Source organism: Ambystoma mexicanum, chromosome 5q (assembly GCF_040938575.1).
Source record: "Ambystoma mexicanum isolate Mex_15411 chromosome 5q, UKY_AmexF1_1, whole genome shotgun sequence".
Classification (NCBI taxonomy): domain Eukaryota; kingdom Metazoa; phylum Chordata; class Amphibia; order Caudata; family Ambystomatidae; genus Ambystoma; species Ambystoma mexicanum.
In genome coordinates, this window is record NC_090933.1 from 511,124,399 (window position 1) to 511,138,543 (window position 14,145).

The 14,145-nt window shown below is 48.5% G+C and overlaps 1 protein-coding gene across 2 annotated transcripts in view; it reads right to left on the reverse strand.

Annotated features, from left to right (window-relative positions):
• Positions 1–14,145, reverse strand: part of CCDC178 (coiled-coil domain containing 178) — a 3,486,252-nt gene that overhangs the window by 2,670,339 nt on the left and 801,768 nt on the right. The window lies entirely within an intron of this gene.

The following is a 14,145-nucleotide window of genomic DNA, read 5'->3' on the forward strand; positions in this document are numbered from 1 at the left end:
CCCATTCCCATTTTTTCCCCATAGGGCATAATGGGAATGGGGAAGGCGCCAATTACGGTACCGCAAATTGCGGTACCGTAATTAGCACCCCGGTCCCTTTGCGGGTTCGTTTTTTAACGCATGCTAAAAGCAGGCGTTAATGTACCAACCCGCAAAGGGACCTCGTAGTAAGGCGGTAAGGGTTTACCGGTACCGGTAAAATACCGGTACCGGTTAACCCTTACCACCTATCGTGTAATGAGGCCCAATGTGTTTTATGGGCTATGGGGTCTTTTACTCCATAGTGATTCATGTGTTTTTGGTATGTGTGTTACACAGCACCCTCAGTGCAGTAACACAGGGGTGTCATAGTGACCCACAAACATAGACTCCATACCCTGGGACTGACTACTGTCTCCCAGGGCATGTAAAGTCACCATTGGCTTTACTAGTCTCAAATTGTGAACAGAACCAGTACAAACCATCATATTGTGGAAGTACTGGTAGGGGTAATTCGATTGCCCCTGGGTCTGTTTTTCAAGGGGGCACTGTCCAGACCCCCCTTGTCGAGTTTCTGGCTGGTGGCAGTGGATTCCACGCAAAATATTCCACCGGAATATTTCTTATGGGATTTTCCCATTGATTTTAAAAGCACCACTTTTTGGTGCAATGTTAAAGATACCGCCAGGTTATTTATTTAATATTAATATCCCGGTTGGGACTTTTTGCCAGGACTCAGTTTTAAAATGGCGTTTGTGTTCGCCTCTGAAACTCTAACCCAAGTCGAGCCCTTTGTTCCACTTTTTGGCGGGCATCTGCACAGAAGCCCTCCAAATGGTGCCACTCTGTCTGGGGTCTACAGGATGTGTCGGAGGGGGATTAGGCACTCCGGACTGAGTTGCCTCGGCAACTCAAGTTGCACTCTTGTGTGATTGGCCCAGTGGTGAGCCGCCCGGCTCACCACTTAGCATGTTTGAGTGACAGCTAGGCTGTTGAATGGGGGTTTTTCTGCATAAAAGCAGGGCTTTGGGGACTGGAACTTCAGAAGTCGCCACAGGACCTAAAGAATCCGAAGAGGGGAGAAGCTGAGCCATCTACGACGACGACACCACCGGTGGAGCCCTGCTGTAAAGAACTCACCACTTTCCCCAACGACAGAGGAGATCTTCTTCCCTTTGAGGTGGTGGGACCAACCATTTCGCCTTTTTTCGCCTTCCAGGACATCTCGTGGTCGAATCGCCTGTGCCAAGCATCCCGGTGGCCGGATAGCCATGCTTCACCACTGACCGCGAATAAAAGGGTCGTACCTTTTAATCGGGAACTCCGCGGCTGTTTTCATCCCTAGCAGTGCAATGACTTCCAGCTTTCTTCCTCGTCGAGATCATCTCTTCCTCTGGTCGAAGCCACGACTTGCACCCGCTGCCAGGAACAACTGCCCCCGCTGGAACGTTCTCACCATTTAAGGTACTGCGTCCCGCCTGGCCTCCCTTGCAACGGACTGTCCAAGGTGTCCCGTAAATCCTTGACTTTCCAACTGGGTTGGCCTCCAAACCTTCTAACTTTATCTTTCTGAACTGATCCGACCACTTTTGACACTTTCTGCAAAGACTTCAAGTGCTTTTCCATTGTGTGATCTTGGGCACATTTAGCCTTGCTTTCTCTAAGAGTGGGCCTGGCCTATGAACTTTGGCTCTACAGTAGACCCTGCCTTTCCTGCCTTGCTGGGGGTTCTAATAAGTGTTGGTACTGTGTTATTTCCATGCTCTGCCTTTTCTCTCCCTTTTAAACAAATGATTGGAGTGCCATCTAAGGTTACGCGCTCACCTCTGTTTTGCTAATAAGTGGTGTCTTAACCTAGATTTGTCGAATAATTAACTAGGGAGGTGTATATACTCATAGTGACTGTGTTTGAATTTGCTTGATATATTAGTGCCAGTGTATTTTCATAAGTGTGTTTTAAATAAATAATTATATACTTTTAATACCAAAGCTCTGGTCAGTGTTTGCTTGTTCTACTGTATATTTGGCCCTATTGTGTATAATCTGTATACTACCTAATTCTTCTTGAGAGAAGTCTGACTGTTCAGCCACAGCTACCAGGTAAATCTGGGTGGTGCAGACTACTACCAATTGGGTTTACTGCTTACTCCTGTGGTCTTAAACTTTTTGCAGTGGTCCCTAAGGGAACTGCACAGGTTTGTGCCTAACACAGAGCTGGGCTGCGTGGTTTGGCGCGACAACACGGAAAACCAGAGCAGACCTCAGGACTGAACTGATGCTCCCTGGCGCTCCTCCCGTTCAGACTGGGGCATTATAATAACAGCAGAAACCACAGCCTCACCAGGCCCTTAATGAATACAGGGCTTGATGGCAGAGAGTTAACTGCAGGACAACATATGTACATCAAGACTTGAACACATGTCCTGGTTGTCTCATCTACTTGATAGTTGAGTGGGCCAATAAATCCCCCCCCCCTTCAACTATCAACCCGTGCAGCGTTTTATATTAAGCCACTACATATTTGGCGACAAGGATCCTGGACGAAACTCCTCTGCTCTATCATGCAAGGTGCAACCCCTCCCTCCACCAGCATTTCTCCAATCCCCAGGTAGGCCCGCAATACCATGGCCGCAATGGGAGCCCTTGTTCAACACGTATCTAGAGAGTATAGGTGGTATGGGCTACGCTGCGGAAAGGAAGAACGCAATGCTGCTTAATGCCATGAGGGTCGAAGGGCAAATAATTTTTGCTGGCTTGAAGCCTGAACAAGCAGCGGGGGATGATGATGTCTTCAAGGAAGCTGTGCACAGGATAGTGAGAAGATTGTCCAGTAAAAAGAACACTGTGCTGCATCATCTACAATTTTACACGAGGAAGCAGGAAAGTGCAGAGCCAGTTAACGACTATGTCACTTGCATAAGAAAGTTGGCTGTGTTGTGCAGTTTTGGCAACAAGCCCTTAATGAATACAGGGCTTCATGGCAGTGAGTTAACTGAAGGACAATATATGTATATCAAAACTTGAACAAATGTCCTGATTGTCTCATCTACTTGATGGTTGAGTGTACCAATAAAACTCCCACTTAAACCATTGACTTGTGCAGCATTTAATATTAGGCCACTACAACCCTCATAGCTTTTCTGAAGTTTTCAGGCAGTGCTTAATTTGTCAATATCTTCTAGCACGCCTGTGACTCATCAGGACGGACAGCTCCCCAGCTGCACCCTTTACATAGATGCCCATTGCCCACATGCCCCATTACTGTGGCGAGATGCTAGTTCAGTCCCGGGCAATGTTACTTGTAGTCCCGGATTTCCCCCCTAATAAGCCCAGGACTACGATCCCCAGAATGCAATGTTAAAAGACGGACTGGAAAGGGGAATGTTGGCACAGAGTCACCATATTTGGAGTTAAAGCTGCATCTCCCACTGGCCCATTGGGGATGATGGATGCACTTACTATGGGAGATATGTGATTGAAAAATGCCAATCAACATAGCATGTACATAACATACTTGTGTCTTGCTATGAAATACATGTTTAATGGGGTCTTTAAGCACAACTGACATTAACACTTTGCTCCGATTCTAAATGTTAATCTACATGATCTACTAATCTGCTAAAAGATTAGTAGATCATGCTTTAGAAATAGACATTGATTGTACTCGATATTTTGTAACAATGTTTTGATTATTGTTTTTGTATGTGTTAATTTAGCTTTAAATGAAGTACTTTTTCTGCTCGCTCAACTGCAATTTGTTCTACAAATTTAAAAGTACAAAAAATGAATTATTAATATTGTATATGTGAAATCCTGTCAGATTTGATGCCCTTTGTTTGACTTGTTTTTAAGCTTGTAGAGAAGGAGCCAAGTACCCCCGCCTCAATTGACCCGTCCCTTTTACCAGTATGCTGGAAACCAAAGTATGAGACATATACAGAACAGCTGAATCGACAAAGAGTAGACTATGGACTCAGTTCAGTCCCAGTGAAAGGACCAATACCCAAGAGAATCTGGGAGCCAAAGTACCCATTGAGAAAACCATATTTACATACAAAGAAATATGATGGCCAGTTGAACGAAATCCCTGAAGAAGCAGAACCAATAAACAGCAAGGATGAATGGTAGGGGTACCAGCCACTGCCAAAAGAACAAGTTACTTACCAACTGGTAACGTTCTTTCGACTGGATGTTCCTCCAACGTATTGCACATCTTTGACATGTAATGTCCACAGCTGTGTACTTCGGAAGTTTTTCAGCAGAGGGCGTCCTGCGTTGATGGCGTTGGGTCGATATCCCTCGAAGGCCTCCGTCGAGGGCGATGTCACCGGATGTTATAAATAGGACGCACGGCGCCCGTAGCCTCAGTTTATGTTTTTTCCTCCATAACGTGTGACATGCTCGCACACAATGCCTGCTTGACTGCACATAGCCTTGCGGGAACATAAGTTGCAATCGCATAGGAAATTCTAAAGAGGGGCAGGCTGGGAGGGCGATGTAGAATACGTTGGATGAACATCCAGTCGAAAGAACGTTACCAGCAGGTAAGTAACTTGTTCTTCGAATGGAATGTGTCCTCCAATGTATTCCACATCTTTGACAGACTCCCAAAGCAGTACCAGAAAATGGAGGAGGGAAAAGAACTTTGAATACCCAATCAGATGGCAGAATAAAGAACCGCCGTACCATGTCTTGACCATGAAGCGTTTCCACTAAGTAATGTTTGACAAATGTGTGGATAGAAGCCCATGTTGCTGCGCCACAAATATTCCTAATAGGAACTCCCCGCTGCAGGGCTGTGGAAGTAGCCACACCCCTAGTGGAATGAGCTTGCAACCCTTCAGGAGTGTCCTTGCCTGCCAGTCTGTAACTTTCAGTAATGGTGAGGATTATCCACCTGGACAAGGTCTGTTTGGTAAGAGCCTGGCCCAATCAGTATCCAGCATATCCCACAAACAGTTGATCGTCCACTCTGACCCTGGACATGCTAGAAATATAAAAGCTCAGAGCTCTCCTAGGGTCCAAGCTATGGAGTCGCTCCTCTTCCTTACCAGGATGAGGAGGATAGAAAGAAGGAAGTACCACTTTCTGGCTTAAATGTTACTCAGACACTACGTTAGGTAGAAAGGAAGGACCTACCCTCAGTACAACCCTGTCCTTCTGGAACACAGCAAAGGGCGGCTTAGATGAAAGTGCCTGCAATTCACTCACTCTGTGAGCGGATGTAACCACAACCAAGAACACCGTCTTGAAAGACAACAGTCTCATAGGACAAGAGTGCAAAGGCTCAAATGGAGAACCCATCAGGAATTTCAAGACCAAATTCAGATCCTAAACCGGCACCTGAAACGGGGACATTGGGAACACATTAGTGTGCCCTTTAAGAAATTGGGAAATCAAAGGAATATTAAAATATGAACATTCTTCAGACGAGCGCTTGAAGATAGACAGCGCCGCCAGGTAACCTTTAATGGTTCCAACTTGAAGGCCAAAGAATGCAAGAAAGGCAGAACCACGGGAATGGAACATGAAAAGGTTCAACATCTTGTCCTCTGCACCAGTCACGCCAACGGTACAGGGATTTGGTTACTGGCCGAAAGCAACACCTCCATCACGTCATCCTGGAGGTCCCAATCCTTATATATCAACCTTTCAGATGCCAAGCGTGGAGGTTGAGAGTCTTGACCTCTGGATGGAGAACCCAACCCCCCTCGCGTGAGAGAAGATCCTCTCGGTAGGGAAGATGGCGTGGAGGGCAGATGGACATTTCTAGAAGGTCCCGGTACCACGCTCCCCTGGCCCAATCCGGAGCAATGAGGATCATGTGGGATCCGAACCTCTGCAACCTCCTTAACACTTGAGGAATGACGGTGACCGGAGGAAACGCGTACAGAAGTGGGAATGACCAATCCACAACAAATGCATCTCCTAAGGCTCCTCTCAGAGGAAATTCCCTTGAGCAGAATCTCTTGCACTTCCAGTTGGCACTGGTCGTGAAGAGATCCACTTGTGGGGTTCCCCAAAGGGCGAAGATCTCCAGAAGGACTTCCTAAGCCAACTGTTAGGGAGAATTCTCTGTTTAGGCTGAATTTCCTAACCCAGTGAGTCCCCCAGCAGCTTTGCTCGATTTCTGGAGTTTGCTTTTTTCTCCTGCCAAGAGTGAGACTCTTTTTCTCCCACTCTTGGACATGATTTATGGTGTCCAACTGTTAATGTGTTTTATGGGCTATGGGGTCCTTTACTCCATAGGGTCTCATGTGTGCGTTACACAGCACCCTCCGTGCAGTGACACAGGGGTGTCATAGTGACAACCCACCATAGAATCCATCCCCTGTGAATGACTACTGTCTCCCAGGGCATGTAAAGTCACCATTGGCTTTACTAGTCCCAAATTATGAACAGAAACCAGTACAAACCATCATATTGTGGACGTACTGGTCGGGGCAATTCGATTGCCCTGGGGTCTGTTAGTCGAGGGGCATGTCTCCATCCCCCCTGATCGAGTTTTGGCTGGTGGGAGTGGATACTACTTTTTATATTCGACCGCGAATATATCCCTATGGGATTTTCCCATTGTTCGAGGCTACCAACTTTAATTATTTAATTCTCATAGCCTCGAACATACCGCCGGTTTATTTATTTAATATTAATTCGCCGGTTGGTATTTTTTGCCAGGACTCGATTCTAAAATGCCGTTTGTGTTCTCTTCTGTGACTCCAACTCAAGATGAGCCCTTTGTTCCACTTTTGGCAGGCTTCTCCACAGAAGCCTCCAAAAGTGGTGCCACTCTGTCTGGGTACCACAGGGGGTATGGGAGGGGGTTTAGGCACCCTGGACTGAGTTACCTTGGTAACTCAAGTCGCACTCTTGTGTGATTGGCCCAAGTGGTGAGCCAGTCGGCTCACCACTTAGCATGTTTGATTGACAGCTAGGCTGAGTGAATGGGGGTGTGCTGCATATAAGCAGGGCTTTGGGGACTGGAACTGCAGAAGTCACCACAGGACATGAGAATCCGACGAGGGAGAAGCTGAGCTGACCTGCTACGATGACACCACCGATGAAGCCCTGCGGAACAGACTCACCACTTCCCGACGACAGAGAAGATCTCCCTGCTGGAGAGTCTTCTTCCCCTGACTGGTGGGCACAACCAGTTTACCTTCTTTTCCTCGCATCCCAGGACGTCTCGTGGTCGAATTGCCCGTGCCAAGCACCCCAGCAACCGGATAGCCACTTACCACTGGACCGCGAACAAAAGGACCGCTCCTTTTAACTGAGAACTCCGCGGCTGGTTTCTTCCCTGGCAGTGCAACGGACTCCTGCTTTCCTCCCCAACGAGATCCTCTCTTCCCCCGGACGAAGCACCGACTTGCATCCGCTGCCAGGAACAACTGCCCCCGCTGGAGTATTCTCACCACTTTAAGGTACCGTGTCCGCCAGGCCTCCCTTTCTAAAGATTGCTACAAGGTAATAATAATCCCTTAACCTTCTGGACTGGGCTGGCTGCCATGACCATCTAACTGGTCCCTTTCTTTTAGTCCAACTCTTTCTGAACCTTTGAGACTTTTGTGCACTTTTCAACCGTGTGACCTTGGACACATTTCGTTCTGATCCTCTTAAAGTGGATCCGGCTTTCTGATCTCTAACTTCACGGTTTGACTCTGCCTTCCTCTCTTGCTGTGTTCTTGTGAAAGTGTTGGGATCTGTTTCAATTTACACTCTGCTTTTCTCTCCCTTTTAAACCGAATTATTAGAGTGCCATCTGCGTTAAGCGCTCACCGCTGTCTGAAAATAAGTGGGGCTTTACTCAAGACTTGTCTAATATTCCTTTAAGGGAGTGTATATCTTTTAGTGACCGTGTTTTGAACTGCTTAATATTAGTGCCTGTGTGTTTTATTAGATGTGGTTTTAAATAAATAATTATATCTATTTTACACCAAGCTCTGGTCAGTGTTTGCTTGTTCTACTGTGTTCCTTTTGACCTATTGTGAATACTCTGTATACTGCCTAACTCTTCTTGAGGGAAGTCTGACTGCTCAGCCACAGCTACCAAGTGAATCTGTGTGGTACAGACTGCTACCAAGTGGGTTTACTGCCAAACACCTGTAGTCTTAAATCTTTTGCAGTGGTCCCAGAGGGAACTGCTCAGGTTTCTGCCTAACACCAACTCCCACTCATAAGAGGCCATGCTCTGCCTGCTCAGAGCACCCTGCGCCGCATTCTCCTCTCCGGCCAGATGAACTGCCGAGAGTGATATTCCCTGCTGCACAATGTGACCCTACCCCCTCTTTTTTGTTGTGGTAATGCATAGCCACTGTGTTGTCCGTCATGATCAGGACACTCTTCCCCCGCACAGACGTCACAAAAGCCTTCAGGGCCAGCCTGATGGCCCTCAGCTCTAATAGGTTGATGTGGAGTTTGGACTCTGACGGAGATCAACGACCGCTGGCGGTCAAATTGTGGGCATGAGCTCCCCTTCCTGTGAGGGAAGCAACCGTCACTACAGTCACCTCCAGCCACGGTTGCCAAAATGGCTCCCCCTTCATCAGGTTCCCTTCATTGGCCCACCACAGAAGATCCTGTGAGACAGAGAGTGGAATCTGAACGGGATCCAACATCTTTCCTGATAATTGTGACCACTGCATCTTGAGGACCCACTGCAGGGATCTCGTTCTCAGCCTGGCCTCTGGCACCAGAAAATTTGCGGGATGCCATGAGGCTGAGCAATCTTAAGAATTCAAAAGCCGGGAGACACTGGGCATGTTGAAACTTGTTCACCATCTGCACAATGTGATGAGCCCTCACCTTGGGAGGCGAGCACTTCCCCAAGGACGTGTCCAACACAGCCCCGATGTACTGGAGCTGTTGGGAAGGTGTCAGATGCGACTTCTAGAAATTGAGGGAGAAGCCCAGCTTGTGGAGGGAGCGGCAGGTGAGAGATGATCTGTCGCTTGCTCGGGAGAACGTGCACGAATCAGCCAGTCGTCCAGGTAGGGGTAGACGTGAATCCCCCCTCACCTGAGATACGCTGCCACCACCACCATAAGCTTGGTGAAGACCCTCAGGTGGAGGTCAATCCGAATATCAGGACCCAAAACTGAAAGTGCGAGCTGCCAGCCACAAACCTCAGGTACTTTCCGTGCTTTGGATGAATCGGCACATGAAAGGAAGCATCCTGTAGGTCCAGAGACACCAACCAATCCTGAAGCCGAAGGGCCTGGGGGACCTGAGAAAGAGTGACCATCTTGAACTTGTCCTTCCTGAGAAATGTGTTCAACCAACACAAATCCAAGATGGGTCTCAATCCCCAGTCTTTCTTTGGAATCAAAAAATATGGGGAATACCATCCCTTGTTCCTCGCCGCTACAGGCACCAGTTCAATAGCGCCTTTCTCCAGCAGGGTCAGGATTTCCTGCACAAGGAACGGATCTGGAAGCTTCAAAGAGAGATTCCCCCGTGGATTGTCGTGAGGCCACTTTAGGAAGGGAAGGCAGTAGCCGTGGGCTATTGTATCCAGAACCCACGCATCTGAAGTAATGGTTCGCCATTCTTCGAGATGCTGAGACAGTCTGCCCCCAACCGGCGAACAATGGAACATGGCCTCATGCTTGTTTTGGCCTCTTTGCCTTGAAGCGGCTGCGGCAGCGCTTGAAGGCAAAGAGGCCCCTGCCTGAGCGGCTTTGGCACCCCTATTTCCCCGAACACCACAGGTACTTTTTCCCTTTGACTGGTGGCTCCTCTCATACTACCAAAAGAGGAGTAGTAACAAGAGTAACCTCCCCTCTGCTGCTGTCCCCTAGGACGAAAAGGCAGAGGTTGATGCACAGCTGCGCTCAAAAATTTAGCTGCAGCTTTTGAGGTCTGCAACCTCTCAAGGCTCTCGTCAGCCTTGCTGCCAAACAAGTGGGTGCCATCAAAGGGCATGTTCAAAAGACGGGCTTGCACATCCTGTCATGATCTCTGCTTCCAAAAGATCAGGACTTGCCCGACTCCCTTGGAAGCAGACCCATAACCCAGGTTCCGAGCGCCAGCCAGTCCCAATTGGGACCTTTTGGACCCTGTCCTGGCGCCAGTGGCACCAGGCTCATAAAGGTGCCCAGTCCCAGTGCTGGAAGCGCCGGGCTCATAATGCTTGGGTGGACTTACCTGCAGCAGACCATGCTGCTTACTTACCTGCCAGTTGAACCCCTGATCCTCTTCTGTTTGGGACTACTTTTCCTGTTGGGTGGGGCAGGAGCCACTCCCTAGGTTCAGAACACTGGAACTCTTCTGGAAAGCAGGAACTCTTTTCTTACCTAGGCGTGGCTGTGGAAGGAGACACCTAAGCACTACAGGAGGCTATTTAAACCACACCCGATGGATGAATCTTGCTTTGCGTTATTCTGCATTCTCTGCAGCAGAACGCTCATCGTGTCTTCTGCTTCTGATCCTGGGCCTAAGGGAACAAAGGCTTACCATCCTGGAATCCAGTCTTCAGCACCACCTGTAAAGACAAAGAAAGAACAGGTTAGCACTACGGTCTTCAGTGGCAGCGCATATCTTACCTGGTCCATCGGCTGTCACCAACGCCTCGCGCTGCATTCCGGCATCTGAAAGACAAAGGCTTACCTACTCTTCGCATGCTCCGGAGGTCTTCGCACTGCATTCCGGCATCTGAAAGACAAAAGCTTACCAGCTCTTCGCACGCTCCGGAGGCCTTCGGCGCTGCATCCCGCATCTGAAAGACAAAAGAAGGTGCGTTTAAAGACATTGGGCAACTTTATTACTCACGTGCCATTACTCCTTCCCACGCCGAATCCAGTGGGTATTCCAGCACCCTTCAGCTTCTCTAAAGCTCCGAACTTGTACCTGCAAGATAAAAAGGGACAGTTAGTGCGCATCGTGAAGCAGGCTACAAGCGCTTACTTACGTGCTTCCAGGCGCTTCTATTCCTCACGCGGGTTCGATCCTCAACTCTCATCAGCCCGCCATCCGCCATCGCCGGAACCCTGCAAAACAAGAGATATCATTACAAAAGACTTTTAAGACATTTGAAGTGCCCAGAACTTACCGTTCGTGCAGTTAACGACGGACAGCAGTCCTCTGAGGTCAAGAGGCCTGCACCCTTATCCAGTGAAGAAACTGGTTAAGGCACCCTGCCCCGAGGCAGATGGAGAGCTCGGCGTTCACTTACCTAAGGTGAGGGCGTTAACCTTTGGGGTTCTACAGGAGAAGAGAAAGGGAAGAGGAGAGAGGCACCCAATAAACCCAGTTCATTAATCCCATATTTTCTATCTGCAGACATCTTACTCTTCGAGTCAGACATACAGTCACAGAGGTCCAGCCCAAAGAGCCAACCGTGTGTTACACATCACCTTTGAAGATACGGCATTCACCCAGTCAAGACCGGCGCCTCTGCGGGAATCAGGTGAGCGTTACACATCCGGAGCAAACCCCGACTTCTGCAACTACGCAAACCTGCGTATAACGATACTCGCAGCCATGGACCAGCTAACACTGTCGGCCGTGTCCAATCCCGACTGAAGGGATTCACACATGGCATCCTTGCCATCTTGCACGAGAGCAAGGAACCCATCCCTTTCTTCCCCTTCGGGAATATGCTCAGCCGCTAGAGAAACACAATTCCGCAGAGTGTGTGAAAATCTTGCTACGGCACAAGTGGAGTTGGCCGACTTCAGCGCCATACTCCCTGCAGAAAACACCTTGCATGGCCAACCATCGAAGCGTATGTCATCCCTATCAGGAGGGATAGTAGGGTACGCCACCTGCCTCAAGGTGGCCATAGACGCCTGAACCACCAAACTCTCGGATGTGGGGTGAGAGGAAAGATAGCTGGGGTCACTATTGGAAGGGCAGTATTTTTTAGTTAACGATTTGTTAACCACCGGAAGAGATTCTGGTGTCTGCCAAGCAGCCGCCACCCTTTTCTGCAACGTCAAAAGAAAAGTTAACACCGGGTCAGAGGACAGACCTTGATCCAAAATATCAGTTAAGTCATCCTGAACAAAAACTTCCAGAGGACTAGACCAACCAAGATATTCAGTGACCCTAGCCATCAGTCTCCTGTATGATGACCCTGAATGAGCCCCAGGCTGAGGTCTGCCAAACTCCACCTCAGGAGAAGTGTCCAATCCACTGCCATCATGAAGAGATTGATGTAGCTCTTCCAATTGACTGTGCCTGGAAAAGACAGGAGCTACATCAGGCTCAACAGGGTCAAATTCCAAATCTGACCTCTCCTCATCCTCATAGATATCATCCAGAGGATGCAGTGATTAGAGAATGCAAATATTCTATAAGGCATCAAGAAAGCAATAAGGATAAGAGACATCACGGGAGGACTATTAGAATAAAATATTAAATACACGAGAAAGGCGTAAATGTTATGGTCTATAGTCACATGGAAGCATGAAGTAGACGAGCAAGACGATCGAACCTACACATGGAGGCAGACTGTGCTGCTCACTCCCTAGTTTTCTCAGAGCTAAGAACACTCTCAAGGACGAAGTTCAAAGGCCTAATTGACAGTGGACCACTGAGATGATGATGGATTGATATGCTAATTGGTGGGAAGCCAAAGTTAAGGCAACCTCACCAGCATCTGCACAACCATCCTGCAAGCTGCTAACGTAGGTGGAAAAATACTGAAGATGGACAGAGTGCCAACCAATTGTAGAGGACCTGCGTATTTAGTGACGTTCATAGTGGTCATTTTTAGAGGAGGGCTTAGTTGTCCACATGATGTTAAGTACCCAATAACATAGTTAATACACTTTTTTAGACTATATGAATTCTATACTTGGATGTTCCCGCAGACCCTATTATCTCCTCTGTTAGGTCTCTGTAGTTTGCCACGTAGAATGACATTGGTAACGCGTAGGTTATATGTCAGTAATGATGCATTTTGCTTATAAAAATACATTTTTTCTCAAATAAAGAAGAGTTTAAGATCAAGCGTTCGCATTGATGTTCGTTATGCTCCCTGTTTTAGATACTTTTTTTTTTTTAACACTCTTTATTAGCATTTTATTATAACAATTCCACAACTGTCCCTTCACCCTCCCCAAGCCCAAAAATCAGTCCCTCCCAGATATTAACAAAACTTAACCAACAACTTCCCCCTCCCGCTCCCCCTCTCCCCAAGTCCCGTCTAAGTCCCCCTTCCACCATTGGTCACAGCATTCCAGCTTAAGTGTTCACAGTTCGGTGAGATTAGGGCCAATCCATCTGCTACCCCCATCTCCGAGCTCCCCCTCCCCATCATGGCTTCTCTCCCGCATATGTTATTTCACAGTGGACGCAGGTCATTATCCTTTGCAAGGTCATTCAGCAATTGGGACCAATGGACGTTCCCTCCCCCATATCCTCCCCAACCTCCATATTCTGCAACACCGTCAACTCCGCTAAACCCCATCTTCGTACATCTTTCCTCCATAACTGGATTGTCGGACCCAGGGGCGACTTTCACTCTATCGCCAGTCAGCGTTTTGCCAATATGAGTAGAAACAGACCCATTCTGTTCCGCAACTTGTTACGCTGCCCCCCCCGGTAGGTTCCCCCACAAACAAATCTCCGGACGCCGCTCCAGGCTGATTCCCAATAGCTCATTCACTCCCTTAAGCACCTCGTCCCAGTACTCTATTATTGCCCCGCACTCCCACACCATATGCCAGAACCCCACCTCCTCTGACCCACATCTGGGGCAATCACCCTGGTGTTCCCCGCTCATCGCCTTGAGCACCAATGGGGTAACATATAACCTATGCAGGATGTTAAATTGAACCAACTGGAAGCAGGCATTCCTCGAGGACTTCCGGACCAAGTCCCAGACCCGCTCCCATTCCTCACTCGATATCGAGCACCCCATATCCACTTCCCATTTCTCCTTGACTTTCAACTCCCTCTCTGCCATCCTCTCTCCAAGAGCCTTATATACCTGCGAGGTGCGCTCTCTCACCCCCCACCCGATCAAGTAGTACTCGGAGCACCGGCATGATTCCGGCTCCTCAGGGATCCCCTCCCATAGATCCGCCATCCTCCGAACCACCGCTCCATATGCCAGAAAAACTCCCTGTGGCAGTTCAAACTTGTCACACCACTCCCTGCAGTTAAGGAGCTGCCCATCCTCGAAAAAGTCCCCCACCTTTTCACATCCTTTTTCCCGTAATC